Consider the following 20,893-nt stretch of genomic DNA (forward strand, 5'->3'; position numbering starts at 1 on the left):
ACCATGCAGCCCTCCAGTTCTCTTTGAAAATTGACCAGCCTTCCGGCCAGCTTTCACACTGGCTGGAAATACTCCAAGAGTACTCATTCCGGGTAATTTACTGAAAAGGTCTGTGGCACTCTAATGCCGACGCATTGTCCCGCTTGCCGCTGAGTGAACATTGTGCATGTTCATCGGGCACGGGCCGATGTAGACCACCCTTGGCAGTGTCACCAAAGCTCGGGGTGACGTTGAGTGACGCAGAACCGGCCAAGGTGGTCACACCTGGGAACAACACGTTGGGTCTCACGCAGGCCGAGTGGGGACGGCTGCAGGTAGAGGATGTGCCATTGTTGAGCTTGCGGCGCCGCGCTGAGTTGAATCGCAAAGACCCTGCTCATTGGGGACTTCGCAGGTAGTCCCTCAGAAGGACTTTTGATGAGGTGGGACGAGGGGCTGCAGCGTCACGGCATGGTGGTTCCCACTTGCCTGCAGGGTCGGTTGATGCGGGTAGTACACGAAAATAAATTGTTACACCTCAGGGTTCCAAAAACGTTGCTATCTCTGCAGTGAGATTTCTATTGGCCGGGAATATCGAATGATGTATATCATCTGGTAAAGGGCTGCACTGATTGTGCACACCGAAAACCCCCGTTGAGAAAAGCCCAGCACCCGTTGCAGTCCATCACAGTGTTTTAATGAATTGGTTGCGCTTGACATTCTGGGACCTTTTGCAGCTACGATAAAAGGAAATACATGTATCCATTGCTGATGCATTTTTGCACGACTACGTAATGGATAAGGGAGCCCCTGAGCAGCTTCTTACAGACCAGGATCGAAATGTTTCGTCCAAGCTGCTGCGCGACATGTATTGATGCACTCGGCACTACGAAGATTAAAACAACCCCATACCATCCTCAAACAGATGGTATGGTAGAATGCCTCCATAGGACTTTGACATCAATGCTCTGTCAGGTGGTGAATGAGGCACAAACTGATTTGGATTTGCACGTGCCAAGGGTCTTGGCAGCATACAGGATGGCCCCACATGCCTCTATGGGATTTTCCTAATTTTCCTTATGTTCGGGCGGGAAAACGAACCCCCCCCCCATAGACACTCAGCTGGATATGACCTCGGGGAAAAAGGAGGCAGCCATCCCCGCACATCTGCAGGTTACGTTGGGATGCATGTCAGAATCAGCTAAGGAACGCACTGCCAAGGTGCAAGCTGCTTATGAAAAGATCGCGGAGCGGTGTGAGCACGTGCTTCCATGGGAATCGGGGACGGGGCATGGCTACACTCCCCACAAGTACCGCTGTGGACGTCCCCCAAGTTGCATCAGCCATGGCAAGGTCCTGTAGAGGTGGTAAAAATCAAACGGCCACAGTGTGTATGGATACAGGCAGGACGTCGCTGTTGGTTTGTTCACCCCTCGCGCCTGAAGCCATATGTTCATCTCCAGATAGACGACTCATGCCCAAGTCCTGTTCGGCCAGTGTCTGGTGTGTCCGGCGAGCCGAGGCAGTCGGCCACGAAAGTTGTGCCTCAGAGAAAAAGTGTTGTGCCGTCCACTGAAGTCCGGGGAATCAGCAGAATCCGCCATGTGGGAAAGACTGCCGGCTGGAGCCAGGTCAAATTCTTCCAAAGAGTCCAGGGATGAGCCTACCCCTTCTAGGCTTTTGTGCAATGCCCCAATGTCCGAAGAGGTGCAAGATGCCGCCCAAGGCAGTGGACCGGCGTCAAGAACCTGGTCAAAATGTGCAAAATTTTGATATCGGAGATCCCATGTTGTGTAATTAATATCAGAGTCGTGTGTGGGGGAGGTGTGCATCGGGCTATGCCTTCGGCAATGTATTGGTAATTGTCGTTATCCATCGAGTTGGTTCGGACCACCTGCAGTGCGTTGTTGTGCTAACTGCATCGGGATCATGATCGTCGTACGTCGGGTTATTTAAAAAAAATAACTCCTCTCATTGCGGATTGTTGTTCTTCCCGTATCACGTAGTTGATTTTTAAAAAGTATTAGCCGGGACGACTATCTTTTTAATGGGGGGGGGGGGTGACTTAGAGATAGTGTGCTGACTAGCGACCAGAAGTGGAAATTGCGGGTGTGAGAACAGTATGGGCAGAACGAAAGACAGATACATGGGAGCGACCACAAGGGGGAATATCTGGGCCAAGGGTCAGAGAGGGGATCCATCTGGGAGTTCCCAGAACCAGCTGGAGAGTTTGAGAAAGGGGGCGTGGCCAGGGTTGAGCCACAGCCACGCTGGGAAGATATAAGCGAGCGAGGAACTGGGTTCTGGGCTATCGTGAGGGGTCGGAGTCCTGGTCATTGTCGCTGTCATCTTCGTCGTCGCTGTCATCGCTTCGTCTTCATCGTCGCTAGATAGTCAGCCAGCTCTCTAGTCAAATGGGCGCCATAAAGCTAGACTGTTAGCGTTTTATTCCGTGCTACCGAGTCGTAGTCGTGTGAGTGTGAGGAAATAAAGGAGAAGCCTCTGCAGTTTATGTCTCCAGAGTCGTTCAACTACATACTTAACAATTCTAGATTTGAAGTTTTCGTGACTGCAAGGATCCATACTCTTTGGTTCTTTCGGTAAAGTCACGTAGGTAAAAAATTAATTAAAAATGAAACAAAAAATTAAAACAACTAAATAAACCACAACGTTTCAGAGGCAACACAAGCTTCCGTCATCAGGTGGAACAGCCACAGCAAAATTACTGTGGTGAGTAGAGACAGCTTTTTGTGACAAGAGATTATATAGGGTAAGAAGGGGGGAGGAGCCAGGGAGGATGGATTGGGACCCTGTTGACAACATGACAACAACCTCTGATAATTAATTGTCAACCAAATGTAAAGCTAACTTGATCGTTAAATTCAACCTCCTATCAAAGAAAAAACAGAACCACACATTAAAAAGTTAGATGTCAACAAAATTGTTATCAATCAGAGTAGCATCCCAATTTCTGACAATCTAAAATCGGTACAAGCTAAAGGGCTGAATTTCGCAGTTACCCCTAAACATACTCCAGTGGAGGATATGATCTCCCAGGTCGATGTAGCCCTCAAAGGCTTGGGACACATCCAAACAGATGTTGCTAGAGCTGAGATTGCCACTGTCCTCAAAAATGCTAAGAAACCCATTAGCAACATTAGCAAAAATGAGCGCTCTGAACTCGCAAATTTGAAAAAGAGGGATGACATAGTCATCCTCTCGGCCGACAAGGGAAATGCCACTGTGATCATGGATAAAACCACATACAACAACAAAATCCAGGACCTACTCAATGATAGCAGTTACTCCAAAATCAATAGAGATCCGATTAACAGTCTAACTACTAAAACTAACAAGATCATTACCAGTTCGACTTCCCAAATAAAACCAGTCAAACGGCTCTCCCTAAAACCCTCAGCTCCTAGACCACCCAGATTCTATGGTCTTCACAAGATCCATAAAGAAGGTACCCCACTGCGGCCCATCGTGTCCACGATCAACTCACCTACCTACAAACTAGCCCATTTTCTGTCAGATACTTTGCTTCCCTTTACTGGCAAGACCACTTCAGCAGTTCTTAATTCAACTCACTTGGTCTATCTAATTAAGGACATTTCACTGTCCCCTGATGATGTCCTCGTCAGCTTTGATGTGGTCTCTCTATTCACCAAGGTTCCAGTGCCTGACACCATAACAATATTTTAAGACTTAGTCCAACATGGATTGAACCCTGATATCCCTGCGCTGGTTAGGCATTGCCTCACCAACACGTACTTCACCTGGAATGGTACTTTCTTCAATCAAAATGAGGGTACCCCCATGGGTTACCCCTTGTCACCAGTGATAGCCAATGTTTTCATGGAGAAATTTCAAACAGACGCCATCCAGACATCCACCCTGTGTCCTTCCCTGTGGAAGAGATATGTGGATGACACTTTCGTCATTTGGCCACATGGCCTTCCAGCATTGAACCAATTTCTCGACCACATTAACTCCATACACCTATCCATCAAATTCACCATGGAAGTGGAGAAGGATGGCAAGCTAAAATTATTGGATGTTCTGTTTGAGAGGGAGTCCAATGGCTCTTTGGGACATTCTGTCTACAGGAAGGCCACCCACACAGACTCCTATCTGAAACCTGATTCCCACCACCGTCCGGCACAGAAGAATTCCCTCATCAAAACACTACACCATAGGGCCCACTGCATCTCTGACAAACACCACCTGGCCAATGAATTAGAACATGTACACCTGGCCCTTAAGATGAATGGATATTTGGACCGTACTATCCGCAGAGTTGTTTCTCCTACCATGGAGAAACAACCCCCTGAGATTCCGATCAAAACCATCACGTTACCATACATAGCAGGCGTTACCAAAAAGGTTTCCAAAATTCTAAACAAACACAAGATCCAGGTCCGATTCAGTACAATACACAAAATACGTGATCTAATCCCATCCGTAAAGAATGTCATTCCTGACTTACAGTACCCTGGTGTCTACAAACTGAGTTGCATTTGTGGTGATTGTTATATTGGGGAAACGAAGCAACGTATCTGACCGCATTCACGAGCACAAGTCAGATTTGAAACACGATAGGACAAATTCTTCTGCCGTGGCTGATCATTGCTACCAAAGTACTCTGCAAGCCATCTGGATACCACCAAAGATTTGTCCATGAATCCATCCAGATATACAAACATAGTCGTAACTTCAACCAAGAGGATGGTTTAAAATTGAGCATTCATTGGAAGGATGTTATTAATCAAGTAAAACTTTAGCTGCTTTAGAGTTTATATTCATATCCATATCTCCGGTCTTTTACTCCCAGCCTTACACACTACCATCACTAGGAAATTTGACGTGCAACGTTTCAATCGTGCAAAATTGTCCCCCATCCCACTCTCCCCCGCCCCCCGCTGCCCCCCCCTAATCCGTTGTACATGAGTACCATGCCCAGGAGCTTCAATAATCTCCGTCCCCCAACACTCACCCCCCTCCCTACCCTGCATCCGTCCTCCCTGGCTCCTCCCCCCTTCTTACCATATATAATCGCTTGTCACAAATAGCTCTCTCTACTCACCACAGTATATTTTACTGTGGCTGTTCATCCTGATGACGGAAGCTTGTGTTGCCTCCGAAACGTCGTGATTTGATTTAGTTGTTTTCATTGTTTTTTTACTTTTTACCAACGTGACTTTATCGAAGGAACCAGAGTATACTTAACAATATTAAAACATTTAATTCCCACTCACAACCAACATCAGTGATGATAATCTGAATATGTCCTGGGCCTCTCCTAGGTCAACTCGGCCTCAAATGAGTACCTGGTGCGGTGTGTGTAAACATCGCTACTGTTGAGTCAAAGGCGACCTTCATAAACGCTGTGAAGGCAGGCTATACAGGGGATCGTTGTCGTGTATGTTTTGTGTGAGTGCGCTTACATGCCCCCTTGTGTGTGAAATTGTTGGGATCCATTATGCGCCTTCCGACAAACAAGCCAGCATCATCGGGAATCAAGGCAAGTGAAGTTAAAACTGATTTTTCTTTCTATTTACCAACATTTATTTGGTATGTTATGTATAATATAGTATTTATTACAGTATAAAATGCAAATGTTCAATATTTTGTATGAGTTTAACAATGTTTCCCTTTTAAAAACGTCTTATAAACCGTTCGACTTATGAACAGGTGATAAGTCGAGGGCTGCCCATATATTTGACAATATTAAAACATTTAATCCCCCTCACCACTTCCCCCACAACAACAGACGAACTTAATAAGAGCGCGTCCGAACCGATGCCATCTCTTGCGGATGGTTGGTGATTGGGATTTGGGGACCTCGATATTTTTTTCTGCACTGTCCATGTCACTCTGTACCATGGCTTTCATTTGTTCAGCATCGTGAGGCTTAGAGTCTGCCTTAACCGTGCTCTCGGACTCCAGGAGAGGGTTAACAGTGTCGTCTGCGTTTATAGGCAGAGACAATATGGAGCCCATGCTCGTCTCGGCTCCATTTTGGGTCGCCTCATCGACTGCCTCAATTGAAATATGAAATTCCTCAATATCCAGAGGCTTGATGTCCGCATCAATTCTGGTCTCCGACTCTGGGAGGGGGTCAGCAATTGATGCTGTCGAAGACACAGCAGTGTTCACATCTACCACCTGAATGCTGCATTTTGTGGTGGATGTTGAGCTAGTGGCTGTAGGCATCTCCACATCCAAAATGGTTCCGGCGCTTAATGCAACAGAAGCAGAAGCCAGGAAGGCGTCAGTCCTTGGCTCAATTAAGGGGACTGCAACGGCGGCTGGAGATGGAAGGAAAGTGGCAGTGGACACCTTAGTGGCCAAAATGGGAATTGCCACTCCGGAAGAGCTGCAGCAAACTGATTCGACTGGAATTTGGCCAGGAGAAGTAAGTTGTGGAATTGAGGGAAGGTGGCAAGGTGCTGGAGCCGGGATGAAGAAGTTGTTGGGGTCCGAATCCAGCCAGCATAATTGGTAGGGGTCCATTGTCTTGGAAGGGATGTTGTAGGGGTCCAGAATAGGGAAGGTCTTGGTTGCAGGAGCCAGATGGGAGTTGATCTTGCATGCTGGTGCCTGGTGAAGTCCAGGTGGTGGAGCTGGAGCTGCACTCATCCATGGGTGCTTGAGAGCACTTTTCAGAGTTAGACGGTCATTTGGGTTCCAGCTGAAAACAAAGAGACAAGTACCGATGAGAAGATCAGCAAAATATACATACCCAAATGACACATTATAGTGATACAATAAACTTACATCCACTTGATAAAGTATCTAAGGGTTTGCAGGTATGTGAATATAGGTATGGTAAGTCCACGCTCAAAGTGTGCGTACACAACGTGTTATCGCTAAAGTAAAGTTCTTCCATTCGGGAACGGGCTTTCTGAGCGGTTCATGACAAACAACTTTATTCAGCTGCATGGCTGAGCAGTATAGGAATTCTAGGTATATGCGCGGAATAATATAATGATATAGTACGTGGTGGCGTACCCTCATCACAGTTTTTTTTCTCGCCATGGGATGACTGCAAGCTAATTTTATAGTGAAAATGTGCAAATGTGCATGGTTTTTATTTGTTTATCTCTGTAATGTGTAAACGGTAATTCCTCACTAAATGCATTTTTTCTTAATACAGAACATCTACTAGCGCGTTAAATGAGGATACAGTACTGCATTTGCCCTTTCATTCTTTACCTAGTTTCTTCTGCAGAGATATGCAAGATAGCTGTACATTGCAAAGGGGATGCATATTCCCTTGTGATATAGAAATTGACTGGAATTTTGTTACAGTTGAGGGAAACTTAAAGAGTGGGACACTCACCATAGGATGGAGCTGATGAAGTCCAGGAACAATGGGTCTCTCGTTTTCAGAAACTTCTTGAGTCGGCAACACTTAGGGGTCTCCTGCAGACATTCCTTGGTCAGTTGCCCAAAGAAGTCTGCAGTGGGTACAATCGCAAACGATGTCATGCATTAAAATATTATTAATGTGCACAAGGCTGTGATGTACAACGAAGGCTGTGAAGGACGTGGGGAAACAACCCAACTTTCACGTCATTGTGCAGCCAGACGAGTGATGTTATAACACCTAATCGCATATTAAAATTAAAATTTGCAGTACTCACTGAAATACCGAGGACCGTCTGGTGCAGCGTGCAGCATCTCAAAGGGTGGTGTTCCCACAATCTGAAAATAAACGATACATTTGCTCTTATGTCACTGGCGAGTTAAGAGGCGTTTTCTGTACGTACTTACATACATGGTGTGTATCCTATTGATTGAATTATTCATTATTGAGTAATCACTTGATTTCACGTAATATGAAGCTGTTTAAAATTGAATTTGTACTCAAAGTCAAATGAGCATTGAGGCAGTGATCATAGCCTGGCTGCAGCCCTGAGTCAGTGGTAAAACTCCATTCATACGTCACAGGTGAATATATCTCTATGACAACCAATGTCGACTTCCCTAAAAAATAGTACTCATTTTATCAACACTGTAGGGCTGAATAAACCCCAACCAGATTTGAACCCACAATCTTTCGCTAATAAATATACAAAATTATACAATTAATGTTACCTTTGTGAGGCCAGCGATCGCCTGAATCTTGCTGCTTATTGACATCAGTCGTTTGCCGACAGATATCTCAGCTAGTATGCACCCGGCAGCCCACATGTCAATTGATGTTCCAAACGGCTGGCCCAGCAAGACTTCGGGAGCGTTGTATCCGTGCGTCCCAAAGGAATAACCGGCTGGAGAAAAATAAAAAAATACAATATTGCTTAGGTGGCCTGTAGGAGTCATAGTTTCACTAAAAGAATCCCCAATGTGTTCGCACCCTGTCCTGCATGATATGTGATAGTTTTCAAGTTTCAAGTTTTCATTTATTAGGTATAGCCCTGTGAGCCATGCGGCTCTTAAGTCGGGTGCAACCGCAACAAACAAAATATGACAGGACGTGATTTTACACGGAAGTGGACATTCCCAATGCACGGTTGTGAATTGGAGGTTCTAAGGAGTTGTGAGCATTCCTTAATACCTCGTGTGGAGCTACCATGCGCAGGCATCACTGCGTGAGCTCTTGTGATATCTGCTATATTAATTTCACATCAGCATCGTTCACGCAATTTGCATGAACGACGATATATAAAACACAAAATTATTCCAGATAACAGGATCTGTAGGAATATTTAGAAATGCGATGATGTGTATAAATGTATATAAAGTGTAACTTACGAAATTCAGATTCAAAAAAACTTCCTCCGAAGTCGGCCAATCGGATGGCTGCCGTGTGGTGATCTTTCACCAAGATGTTTTCCTGAAAAAATTAAGAAAACGGATGCATTATTTGTATTGTATTTAACCAAATGAGAGTCCATTAAGATGATTCCTGTCTGTATGGAAGAATGGCGTTCATTTTGTGCACTGTACATCTAACGTTATAAGTGTAAATGAATTATTTCTCGAGTCGGAAGCAGGGGGATCAAAAATTATCGTAAAGATGATCCAATACAACATCTTGTACTGAAGTTGGTCATGAAAACAAAACACTTATAATGGGAAGAATTGACATGGCGACTCTTCTCATCGGCGCGAACCGAGTTGTTCCGCAATTCAGGATGGTAAAAAAAGAAAAACCTGAATAATTACGTACAAGAATGAAAATAGGGTCACGGATAATTGGTGTTTCTGTGGACTCTACAGCTGCCATGGATAATGGGAGTCATAGGTAATATGATCACGGATAAGAGCTCTTCTATATGAGGCAGCTGTGATGGGAATTCAACTGGCCACCACGTGGCAAAGAGCTACAGGTGCATGAGGCGCATACACTGCTCGATATGTTTAAAAGATCACCGTAAAGGTGCAGGCCTGCAATTATTTGCTCACCCCTCTACTTCCAGAAAGGCCTCCATCATTGAGTAGGTCGAGAGAGCTACTTAAATGGTTTTGGGATACTCGTATACACAGCCAAATGTCTCAAAAGTGGTCGGAGTACCCACACTTTACGCCACCACTTGTGACGTTGTGATGAACTGTGTTGTACTTATTTATACTTCTGGGTGTATAGAGGTGGTGGGTGGGTGGGTGGTTGGAGAGTTGGGATTTCAGAACCTGTCCACTGTTGCAATTGCCAAGCCGGGAGATCAAATTGAATTGATTCCCTCTGGGTTTAAAGTCTAGTGTGCTACCCATGACACCATGGCAGCGTTCCTTAGACCTGCTTAATTCCTCTAAAAGAAATGTAATGATAAACCCTTACCAGCTTGAGGTCCCCATGGACTACGCCGTTCTTCTTCAGGAAGGCCAGCACTTCCATCAGGGATCGGGCGTATCTCTTGACGGAGGACAGAGTAAATGCTCCGTTCGATTTCACCACGTCTAAGAGGCTGCCCGCGCTGACAACGGAAAACGCACAACACAGAGTGCAGGATGGTTAATTAAACACAGCATCAAGCACAAAGGCACCAGCACATCCACACATGCACGGCAAGTCCTAGAACACTAAAGGTGAGGTAAGACATTCGAGGTGTAACAATGCATGGAATACGTGCTGACTGCAGATAGTTGTTTTCTTTTTTGCAAACTGGTTACGAAATGGTTAATGCATCTGCTTCTTAACAATGCAGTGTAGCATAGCTAAGGATTGAGCACTGATCGAGATGAAGCAGCTGCCAAGCTTGTAGTTTTACACATCCTGTAAGTGTCACGCTTGTAATGGACTTAGTGTTCTTACTTGATGTAGTCCAACACGAGATAATGGTAATCTCCCACGACGAAGTTTTCCTCAAGCCGGATGATGCTTTCGTGTCTCAACATCTTGAGGAAGCCAGCCTCGTTATATCCTTCCGCGTCCGTGACGCTGCGTGAAGAAATACAAACACTTTTGAGAATGTCGAAAATAGGATCATCATTAAAATAGAATGCTTCATGTCGAGGTAGGCACACGTGAGTTTGTGTTGCAGGAAAACTTTTCAGTGAAGATTGTGATGCACAATCATGACTTGGTCTCTCACCTTAATGTGGAGTCAATCATCTTGAGGGCCATCTCCTTGTGGTTCCTGTGGTCCCAGCATCTGAACACCTGGCCAAATGTTCCTTCACCCAGTTTTTCCAAAACCGCATAGCGATTGTTGAGGAGATTTGTCGCCATCTGGTCAAGAGGGAGTGGTGCAGAAGAGTGCAAGCAATCAGTACAAGTGGCCGTTTTGACAGTAGTTTCCTAACTCCTCATTACTCTTTAAATTGAAATTAGTTTCAATAAAAAAATCCACATGGGGTTAACTCAACCCGGCATGCCCCTTGGGTTCATTAAATAGGTTCGACTTTTTCAGTCGCTCAAACGGTGCTGGACAATTGTTGCACCCAGTCTCTTCAAATGTAAGTAAGTACAGCCCTGCAATTGCTTGCTCATACAGCTTATGGTGAAAGGGCCTCCACGAGAAGGATCTCTATAGAGTAGTCTATCTGCTCTTTCCCCCTAATGAGACGTATTGATAGAGGTGGGAGTCGCCACACTCGACCACATCACACACGACTTGCTGCCAAACTACCACCTGTGGTGTAACATTTTCACTTCTGGGTGAACATTAAATACACCCAAGAGGAGTACATCCGTGGAGATGGAGCAATGAAATCAGCTCGTTTTTAGATACTAGATGGATTGTTGCATCAAAGGACTTGTGGGAGATGGTAAAGGCTTATCAGGCCTTCATCCACCAATGAATTGATCATGTTTGATGATAGCCTTTATTTCCTGCTTGCATACATTCAGCAAGTTCACAACATTTCTCTCCCTTATCTACTCCTCTCATATCGCTAAATAGGTATCTTAAGTTTGGATATTTTGTGAACTCTCTTTTATAGTTATTTCTTGCCTATATATCTCATTCATACTATGTCTCTTGGCTACAACTCCTTACACCTCTAAATCTTATTTGTATCTAGTTTTATCTAATTGTACGACTTAATTTTGTCCGTATCTCATATCATATCCCTACATGTCTTTGTCTTGTTTGTGTCCTAATTTCATCTCTCTGCATCACCTATGTAGGTGTGATACACACGTGATAAAGCTAAATCACAGGCATAGGTATGCAGTACAGACAGGAAAAAGAGCTTCATAGCTCACCGGATTTCTCCAGCATAAATAAAGATTCTGATATCTTTGATTTGAAGCTTTCGTTACTGCAGGAATCCATACTCTCTGGTTCTTTCGGTAAAAGTCATGTAGATAGTAAAAAAAATAATGAAAGAAATCACGACGTTTCGGTCGCAACACAAGCGGCCGTCTTCAGGTGAGAAAAATTATCTGCTGTTGTGGTTTTATATAGGCACGGGGAGGAGGAGTTTGGCTGTAGAGAGGGGGAGGGTTTGTGGTGTGCATGGACGTGTAGGGCTGTAGAAATTAGCAAGTAAATTGACTTGTAGTCATCGGACAACAAGACACACGGGTGGGTGAGTGAAAATCAGAGAAGATGGATTCAGATTGAGCAATCATTGGAAGGATGTGATCAACTACGTTATATTTTAACTGCTATGATTTTCACTCACCCACCCGTGTGTCTTGTTGTCCGATTACTGAAAGTCAATTTACTTGCTAATTTCTCCAGCCCCACCCGTCCATGCACACCACAAACCCTCCCCCTCTCCCCTGTGAACCTCTACAGCCGAACTCCTCCTCCCCCCCCCCCCCCGTGCCTAACCCCTACAGCCAAACTCCCCCCCCCCGTGCCTAACCCCTACAGGCAAACTCCCCCCCCCCCGTGCCTAACCCTACAGGCAAACCCCCCCCCCCCCGTGCCTAACCCTACAGCCAAACTCCCCCCCCCCCCCGTGCCTAACCCTACAGGCAAACTCCCCCCCCCCCGTGCCTAACCCTACAGGCAAACTCCCCCCCCCCCCCCGTGCCTAACGCAACAGCCAAACTCCCCCCCCCCCCGTGCCTATATAAAAACGCAACAGCCAAACTCCCCCCCCCCCCCGTGCCTATATAAAAACGCAACAGCCAAACTCCCCCCCCCCCCCGTGCCTATATAAAAACGCAACAGCCAAACTCCCCCCCCCCCCCCGTGCCTATATAAAACCGCAACAGCAGATAATTATTCTCACCTGAAGACGGCCGCTTGTGTTGCGACCGAAACAGTTCGAAACTAGTAATTTTGGTCTATATAACAGCTTTATGTCTTCCTTAATAAATAAAACAGGTCCCTGCAGGGTGGGCTGGTAGGAACATTGGAATTTTGCGCAATTTTATTACACCCAACAGCACGAGATTTCACTTCGTTAAAGTATTGAAAGGGGACGGACGGACACATTAATCTATTGCAGGCTGGTACACTCAGTTTACAACTTCGTTCCTACCAGTATCAGATAACGTATAGTGTAGTGTGTAGTGTATAGTGTAGTGTATAGTGTAGTGTAGGTAAATTGTAGCATCCAAACTATGAAGAAAAGTGCGCTTGGGTAGGACACGTGGCTAGGAGGGATGTCGATGTTTAAGATGAATCGATGCTTAAAATAAGTCGATGTTTAAGATAAGTCGATGGTTAAGAATAAATCGATGTTTAAGATAAGTCGATGTTTAAGTGGATGTTTAAGATAAGTAAATGTTTAAGATAAGTCGATGTTTAAGATAAGTCGATGTTAAAGATAAGTAAATGTTTAAGATAAGTCGATGTTTAAGTGGATGTTTAAGATAAGATAAGTCGATGTTTAAGATAAGTCGATGTTTAAGTCAATGTTTAAGATAAGTAAATGTTTAAGATAAGTGGATGTTTAAGATAAGTCGATGTTAAAGATAAGTAAATGTTTAAGATAAGTCGATGTTTAAGATAAGTCGATGTTTAAGACAAGTCGATGTATTAGATAAGTCAATGATTAAGATCAGTCGATGTTAAGATAAGTCGATGTTCAAGATAAGTCGATGTTTAAGATAAGTCGATGTTCAAGATAAGTAATTTTTTAAGAAAAGTCGATGTTTAAGATAAATCGATGTTTAAGATAAGTAGATGTTTAAGATAAGTCAATGATTAAGATAAGTCGATGTTTAAGATAAGTAAATGTTTAAGAACAGCACGAGATTTCACTTCGTTAAAGTATTGAAAGGGGACGGACGGACACATTAATCTATTGCAGGCTGGTACACTCAGTTTACAACTTCGTTCCTACCAGTATAAAATAGATTCTTACCTTGCGTTGAGAAAAACAAAAATATCTTGAAGTTTGGAGACGCGATTCTGCTGCTCGCGGCCGTCGTGGGAGCCCAATCGCGTAGAAGTGAAGTCGCCCCGCCCACGTAATGACGCTACGCTGCCCAGCCCCTCCCCCTTCCGGCGTAGCCACGCCCCCTCCAAACTGTGGCCCCGCCCTCCCACGCCACTCTCCCAACACGGCCCCGCCCCTATGTCTCTCCCACTGTCACGGCTTCTGTACATAGACGCCCGCGTTCTGTATAAATATATTTCCCCAACTCTGTACATTTGTAAATATATACACGGAGTGAAACATTTCTGAACATCGATTTTAATGTATTTAATTCAGTGAATGCAGTGTGAACTGAAATATAGCTTTTGTGTTATGGTCGAAACGTGAGAATTTTTATTGTTTTATATATATTTTATTATTTTATTGTTTCCCTTCAACGTGACTTTACCGAAAGAGCTAAGATTATGAAATATAGCTATTAATATGTATATCCCTGCTAACAGCGTCAGTTATATTTTAAAAATATGTAATGATAATATAACTTTTTTGCGAATGTTTTTATTATTGTGTTAGAGTTATACCAGCGATAATTGATCGAAATTATATGCGATATGAAGAAGGGCCATTTCGCAGACTATCCGTTTTCCTTTTCAGCGGTGTTAATGGCGAGTGTGTTGAGTTTTGTTTCGTGTTCGTTTTTGTTTGGCTGTTTTTGCTATAATTTCTATTTTCTGCACCGTTGTACATGTACATGTTTTCACTCTATCGCTTTTGTCATGTTGGTGACCCAGGTCTTGCGCTCTTCTCACCTGGTGAGCCTAAACGTCAAACCCAATCAACGAATCGTTCATTCTTTACACATCGATAGACACCCCTGTATCTTGTTCAACTTTTCCATACCTTAATTTTGTAACCTAATTACGATCCAAACTTGATTTGAAGCTTTCGTGACTGCAGGAATGACTCTTTGGTTCTTTCGGTAAAGTCACGTAGAAAGAAAATAAAATAAACAATAGAATGACATTTCGAGTCCTATTCGGCCGTCTGAAATGCTTTCTTTACGATATTAGGAAACCACTGGTGATATGCACTTTTAAATCTAGATTAAAAACTAACTTATAAAAAAATTGTGTTTAGTTTGTCCTTCCCCCGCATCTCCAATTAGCACGGTTGAATGCAGACGGTGCGAAATAAGTTCAACAACAACCTCCATTCGTCACTCCGTGGCGGTGACATCACCACGGTGATTATGCCAGGCGAAGTGCACTTTAAAGTGAGGCGACTGGCCGATGCACCACCTGTGCACCCAACTGTGCCCACCTACTATGTTTAGCCACCTGGCGCTTGCTCGGGTTGGTGAGCGTCGCTCCATAGCCCTCCGTTCATGCTGAAGGGCAACTGCCTCCAACTACCCAGTAGCGTCCTTCACAAGCCTCCTCCACAGAGGCCGATCTTGACACCGCTGGTACCAGTCATCGGAAAGCACACTTAGCTCTACATCCTCTTGTACCACATGATTACATCTCTTCTCGAGCCCCTGCCACGTCCATTTGGCCCCCTCTATCTGGCTAAACAAAAGCTATTTAGGCATGCGGTGGCTGTACATGCAGGCTCTATAACCCAGCCAACGCAGCCTTGCCTGCCGGAGCTCACCGATTAACTTTGTCGAGCTCTTTCAAGGATTTGTGAGGTCCTCACACAATCCAGCCTGGCTAAACCCAGGATGGATCGTAGGCATGCCAGCCTGAATGTGTCTTACTGGCGAAGATGTTCCATTGGGGGGGGGGGTCCGCTTTTCCGCAAGAATACAGGGCATGACGGTGGCCGTGAATACCCGAGGCTTCATGTGGAGCAACAGACCAGGAAGCTTCCACACAGCTTTACCCAGCCGATGAACAGATGCCACTCGACTGATTCGGAGACTTTGGTATCAAATCGGAGCTGGTCATAAGCACACTGCCCAGGTATGGAAAACTCTCCACTCTCTCGACAACTGCCCCATCACCAATCGGGAGTTGAGGGGGTGGAGTGTTTGATGGCACAAAATACCCAGCCAGGTGCTTAGTTTTGGTGGGGCTGATGGTAAGTTTATAGCACGCTCCAGGTCTAGCAGCAGCGCTTCCAACTTCTTCTAAGTGAACAGCAATCACTAGATCATCAGCATAATGATTGTGAGCAGTCAGGGACTCCAAAAGCATGAAGAAAAAAGTTCAACATTCATTACCACTCCCCACCTTAAACACCTACACACACAGCGACAAAAGACACGTTTGACAAAGTCCCTCCTGCAGGTGAGAAGGCTTAAAAACGTGAAACCAAATTTATTTTTACATCATTTCTTTGCGGTCTACTTGTCAGCACCACAACATCCATGTGGGAACAAGTCATTAAACTGGTAATGCAGGGGGTGCAGGGTTATCAAAAAAGCTTGCGCTTATGTGTGCACATGTGAGTGCTAACATCTATGTTCATGTGATTCTGTTAGAGTGCATGGGCATTGCACGTGTGAAAACTTATTATTTACACGCGCAGGACATGAGTTTCTCATTATTTGATGGAAAGTATTAAAGCTGGTTTATCACTCATTTTGCTGGTGATGCTCAATGTAGCTAGCTGTAGCTGGTATTATCAGCTGTTAATGATAATGTGAGATGATGTTGGTGACACTGGGTGTGTTTTGGGGTGTTGCCGTTGAGTCTGGGTGTTACTGGCCACACAGGGTACTTGTATCCGTGTGTTGTTAACGTCGCAGTTACAGGAGACCCTGTGTGACTCGAGCAGTTGGTATAAACTACGCGTCTTATTTGTACTCTGGTAGACTTTAGGAGTTGCTGTGAACTGTGTTGTTAGAATTTACTGGCCGAACAGATGTCGCTATCAACTCCCATGTATTGTTAGATACTCCAGTTGACTCGGTGTTGCTGTTAACTGCGTGTTGTTCGAATTCGCCAGTTGATCCTGGATGTTGCTGTTAATTGCGTTTGTTGTTGATGTCGCCTCGTATCAATGGGAGACGTTTGTTGTCCGCCCTGCACCAATGCCAGTTCACTCCCCTCCAGGACTCTCACCGCCTCTCTTTACATCTTCATTTTTTCGGCCACGCCTGCCGGAAGCCTCCCCTGCATCACGGAGAAGTGAGCAACCGCGGGTCGCACTGGGATGAAAAGTGGAACACTCCCGACCCACATGCCGGCCGCTCAATATAGGACCACAGAGCTTGAGCAATTGTTGGCACTGGTTCTGGCTATTTACCCCGCTTGTCTGTGTATTATCATGCCTCCACGCGAAAACTGCATGTGTTACAAATTCTACCACGTTTATAGATGGAATTTTCATGCAAGATGCTAAATACATGCAGAATATTATTATTTTTAAGATGTGGAGGGACACACACACATGGAAATGCAAGCATCAGGATTTGAGGACACAGATAGTGACCAGTGAATAAATTAAGAGAACAGCCGCCATTGAGTGATGTGACCGTAGCAGCTGTGCCAGGTTAGGTGCATTTTGAGATTATGGAACACAAAATCACCCACATGGAGATATGCAGACATGTGCTTGGCACAGAGGCACATGAAAACGAATGGTTCTTCAGAAATATTATCTGGCGGGCTACAAAAAGTTAGCGATGTAATATCACGTGCCACGCGTACATGTTACGTCACATGACTTATTTACGTCATAATGTCAGCTATGTGACAGCTAATCACCATAGTTTGTCTCCAACTCTCATCCCTATCTCTTGTATATCACTTTTCATCTCACTAACCTGTATCTACAGGTTTCCACAGTTGATTCAGGTTTGGTTTGTGCGATTTCACGTATATGCGACTTACCTATTTCTCCACAAAATTCGCTACATGTCTTTTGAACTCACTCTATATGCCAATTTGCGGTCAGATGTGACACAACATTGCATGTGTACGTATATACTACTCGGCAGGACGCTGTCTTGTGCGGTTTTACTTTGTGTGCCCTTTTTTTTGGAACGTATCCACCGCATAAAGTGAGGGAAACCTGTATTTATACCTCGGCAGGCCACTACAAAAGCCTTCACGGGCCAGATGTGCCAGTGGGAGAACCCTGTGTGATGACATGTGCTATAACGCATCGGTGACACACCGACACGCACGGTAACAATGCTACAGGGGGGCACGTGAAGACACAAGCAGACACGAAGTACCACTGACACAAAGCAACACTGTTGACACCGTTGACACTGAGACACACAAAGGCAAGCAGATGCATGTGCAGACACAAAGGCATACGTATACACAGGAACACACGTGAAAATGCACGGAACCGTGATCTATGATCTAAAGGAAGACGCAGCATGCGTAGTGACACGGAGGGACATGGGGACATGCGGGGAACTAACCGAGAGAAGGTGGGACATTACAGAGACATGTGGGTACACATTTAGACATGCGGCGACCCACAGGGACACACAAGGACACGTGGGGTAAACATTTAGATATGCAAGGTCCGACGCGGACACAAAAGACACGTGAATGCACGTAGGGCGACGTAGGTGATGGGAGAGGGATCTCCAACCGGCCACTGTGTCCCTGCATGTACGTCATGCCCCGTGCCGATCCTCTGAAGACTGTACGACCACCTTGCCCCCGCCCGCACAACTTATGCTGCACAAACACACAACGGATACATGCAAATGTGTACTCAACATCAAACACACACCACACAATGTGCATTCATGCGCACAACAGACACCACGCACACGACACAAAAAGCACGCGGAGCACAAAGATTCAACACACTGCACAATGCACTACACGACGTGTATCGTGGTAATGGTGGTGGGAATGAAGATGATGTTGACAGTGGTACCAATGAATGTGGTTATGATGGTGGTGACGGCATTAATGATGGTGTTAATGACGTTAAAGGTGAAGGCAACACTGGTTACAGAGATGATGGTAATGGTGTTGATGGTGACGGTAACGGTGATGGTGATGAATATGGTGGTTATGACAGTGATCATGGTAGCGGTGATGGTGTTAAAAGTAGTGGAGATAATACTTTAGTTGTAGGGGTGATGGTTGTGTTATTGACCTTACCTGTGAAGATGTGCGTTTTTCCCATGATGATGTACATGTGCGCGTGTCTGTGTACCTGTGAAGATGTGGATGTGCACGTATGTAATTGTGAAGATGTGTGTGTACCTGTGAAGATGTGAGCGTCGGTCTCCGTGTACTCGTGGGGGGTGAAGTCACCTGGCACGAGTGGTGGCGCTGGCGATGAGTCCGAGTCCGCACGCTGCCTTTTCCCTCCGACCTCCGTGACCTCGGCTGCCCCCGGTGCCTCTCTACGTGTGGCACCCTGCCCACGGAAAGGGGTAAGGGAGAGGCCGAACGAGAGAGAATGAAGGCAACACAGTGGGAGGGGGTGGGGAGGGGAGAGCGGCAGTGGGGAGGTATTCTGGTTTGTGTCGGATTTTTGTCTTTTCCCCCAATGTTATCCCCACGATGCTACCAGCATCAAGTCACGAGTCACAGGATAGGGTACCGATTCGTTAACCCTCGTCGAGTTATCACCACCGCACCAGGGAAAGAAAAAACAGTTTATTTCATTATTATTTACTCCTTACCTTTCTTATGCGATTCCCTGTGCACTTTTTTTCATGCGGTTGCAATTTATTTTGCTCAGTCGGTGTAAGCCGCCGAGTTCGCGACGGGTTTCTTTTTACATTTTTATTGCTCTATGCCCATGTACCATTCCCATTCCGCTGTGATGCGCACCGATGCCTACTTTATTGATGGCCAAAATTTGCACGCCACGAAGTAATTCGCTCAAACACATGCAGAATGTTCACAAGAATAACGTATCTGAATTCGTATGCAATTTTGTAAGCAATGTCTTACCCCAACACAGGCTGGTGTTCAGATGGAATGGGAAAGGGCAGCAGTGAGTGGGGAGGGGGTGGGTGGGTGGGGACTTAAGGGCACCAGGAGGGGCCGGGTCCCACGAAGCCCAGTCACAAACGCAAGGCCCGGGGGTGCAGGTCCTGCAACAGGTTCCCAGTTCATACTCTTTGGTTCTATTCGGTAAAGTCACGTAGGTAAAAAATAAAATAACAAAAATCACGACGTTTCGGCCACAACACAAGCGGCCGAAACGTCGTGATTTGTTTTATTTTTTACCTACGTGACTTTACCGAATAGAACCAAAGAGTATGGATCCTTGCAGTCACGAAAGCTTTAAATCTAGGTTCCCAGTTCCCCCATTGGCCGTGGAAACAGCGGAGCGCGAGTGAGCGGGGCGCACCTGTTTCTGCTCTCGCACAGTCGGTACGGCGACCGGCTCCTCTTGAGGGCGCTCCACCTTCATCTTCTTCTCCGCTGCAGACACGGGGATCCGTCACTCATGGCGCGTGCGTGCAGTAGTGTGCTGGTTAATGCACTGCAAACCCAGTGACCTGATTTCAATTCCCGCTTCCGATCAACAGCAATGGCAAATATTTTATCAAGTCCTGGGCCTCCCCGAGGTCGACGGAGCCTTAAATGAGTACCGGGCACGATGTGTAATCATCAGTGCTGGGGAAACAAAGGCAGCCGAGCCTGGTGTTGACTACCCACCCCTCGTGTAATCCTGGATCTTCAGAGATGCTTGCTAACAGCACTTGCCCCAAGTCTGTTAAAGGTGAAACGATTTTTTTGTCGTGTGTTTGTGAGCAACGCCTCGACTTCTGTACGTGTCTGCATGTGTGTGTGTGTGCACATGCACGTGCAAGTGTTTGCGACTGCTGGATTAGTGCATGTCTCTGTGTTCATGGTGTGTGTGTGCCTTCACCGTGTTTGGCTTTTGCAGGCTGTGCCGAGCTCTTCTTTGGTTTCTCTGGCGCTTTCATCAGTTTCCAGCGACTACAGATCTACAGAGACGGATGAGATAGCACTCAACGGGTTCTCATCACTCACTCAGTCAACTACTTAAACACTCATTCACTTACTCAGCCACTCAGGTACTCGTTCAACGATCCAACCACTCATGCACTCAACTACACTCTCTCACCTACCCAAGCACTCACTCAACCATTCATTCACCCACTCATCTGCTCAAACATGCACTCAGATAACCACATTAATCACCAAACCACTAAAATTGCTCACTCAGCACCCATCCGCACAAGTGGTTTGTGAAATGGAATGATGGAGATAATGAT

At 45.6% G+C, this 20,893-nt stretch overlaps 1 long non-coding RNA gene across 1 annotated transcript; it reads right to left on the bottom strand.

Moving 5' to 3' along the window:
* Nucleotides 1–5,204: 5,204 nt before the first annotated feature.
* LOC142930977 (uncharacterized) lies at nucleotides 5,205–9,189 on the bottom strand. Its single transcript, XR_012946972.1, has 4 exons — nucleotides 8,740–9,189; nucleotides 8,083–8,255; nucleotides 7,325–7,689; nucleotides 5,205–6,673 (listed from the first exon to the last, which is right to left on the bottom strand). It is a non-coding gene; the product is annotated as an uncharacterized LOC142930977 (long non-coding RNA).
* Nucleotides 9,190–20,893: the final 11,704 nt, after the last annotated feature.

Source organism: Petromyzon marinus, chromosome 46 (assembly GCF_048934315.1).
Source record: "Petromyzon marinus isolate PM22_M1 ecotype Great Lakes invasive population chromosome 46, UKy_Petmar_22M1.pri1.0, whole genome shotgun sequence".
NCBI lineage: Eukaryota > Metazoa > Chordata > Hyperoartia > Petromyzontiformes > Petromyzontidae > Petromyzon > Petromyzon marinus.